Source organism: Tenrec ecaudatus, chromosome 7, assembly GCF_050624435.1.
Source record: "Tenrec ecaudatus isolate mTenEca1 chromosome 7, mTenEca1.hap1, whole genome shotgun sequence".
NCBI lineage: Eukaryota > Metazoa > Chordata > Mammalia > Afrosoricida > Tenrecidae > Tenrec > Tenrec ecaudatus.
In genome coordinates, this window is record NC_134536.1 from 7844499 (window position 1) to 7846333 (window position 1835).

A 1835-nucleotide genomic window follows, 5' to 3' on the forward strand; every position below is an offset into this window, starting at 1 on the left:
TTTTCGTCTAGATTAGTGAGTCAATGTTAAATGTCTTGTGTGTGATGGCCTCCTGATAACAGGAGAATGTCCTGGTTCTCGAATGATACATACTGAGTGTCATGATGTCTGCAACTTCCAAATAGTTGAGTTTAGAAAGGGGAGGGGGACTTTATTATAGTAAGTTAATGTCAAAATATTAACAATTGGTACATGTAGGTTGCCCTACCTTGCTAGGACTATCATGATAAAATCCTCCAGATGAGTGCCTTTAAGAACAGAAAGTTGTGATCTCCCGTTTTGGGAAGCTCGAAACCCAAATCATGCCCTCGGTGCTGGAGGGAGGTCCTTCATAGCTACTTGTAACCTTTGGGATTCCACGAGTTACTGATAAATCTGACTCCATCATCACATGGACTGTACGCACTCTTTATAAGGCGTCACTTGGAAGGAAGTAGGCTTATGCTCCACTGTACTCTTGGTGTGACCTGATTAACATAAAAGCTCTTCCCAAACCACCTCGGATTCTCTGGTGCCAGTATTAGGACTCCAACTGATCTTTATGGAATGTGGATTCCACCTCTGTTGTAGGTGGAGAATGCACCATCTTGTTTCACTATTCTCCCAACTTCTCTGTAGGGAAGATGGATAGGTATCGTGTGATAGAGGATAGATATCATGTGATAGAAGAGAGGCTTTGGGGCTTGGGTTAGCCAAAAACCCATTGACATCGAGTAGATTCTGACTCAAAGTGAACCTATAAGGCAGAGCAGCACTGCCACCGCCAAAGGGTTTCTGAGGCTGTAAATCATTATGGAACCAGATTGTTGTTTGAACTGCCAACCTTTCCATTGACTGCCAAGGGCTTTAACCACTGAATCACCAGGGTTCCTTGTGGCCAGAGGATTTGCTAAATCCTTACATTAGAAAACATAACCTTTCCCTTAAAGGGCTTATCATTTAGTAGGTAAAGGAGTCAACTTGATATTTTATAGCCCTTTAACTTTTCGGGGAGCCAAGGAGCCCACCTTCTTGATACACAAAGTTGGCCTCCCACCCTCCAAAAGAACTCCCTGCCATCGAGTCCATTCTAACTCATAATGACCAACAGGACACAGCAGAACTGCCCTGTGGGTTTTCCAGACTGTACGCCACACTTTACCAGGGTAGAAAGGGTCTGAGCAGCTGGTGGCTTTAAATGGCCAACTCTGCAGTTAGCAGTCCATTGTGTAACCCACTATGCCACCAAGGCACCTCTGGCTTCCCGTGGGCCCTGTGCATTCACTCTGTAAACCCCCCCCGCCCCCTCTCCCCGTGCCACCCCTGCATGGTATGTGGGGTCCTCATCCCCTGGGCTGTGAGTCCACGTGGCTAATAAACTGTCAATCTCAGCCGTCCAATGTGTCCAGTCATTCAATCACCTGAGGGCAGCAATCTCTCCCTCACCTTGGAGGTGACTAGGAGGCAATTAAACCAATCAGTGACCAATTAATGTGTTAAACGCACCTAAGAAAGTAAGCTAAGAGTTAGTGAAAGTAAATTTTACACTCAGCTCTGCTGTTATCTTACTGTGAGAAACCAGCAAGTCACTGGCCCGGAAAGGACGTTATTTTTACCCTTCTCTTTGTGCTAGCATTCTGCATTCTTCCTTGGGGCTATAGAGTTTAAAGTACAGGGCACTCATGAGGCATACACACACACACACACACACACACACCAGTGTGCAGAATGCATTTCTTAGCTGGTGCCCTGAAGGAGTCACTTTGCTGTCTTCTTGCTGGGGTTTGAGGGCTTGAGGATGCTTGTGCTCTGCTTCCCTTTCTAAAACAGTAGATATCAATAGATAGAACACAAAT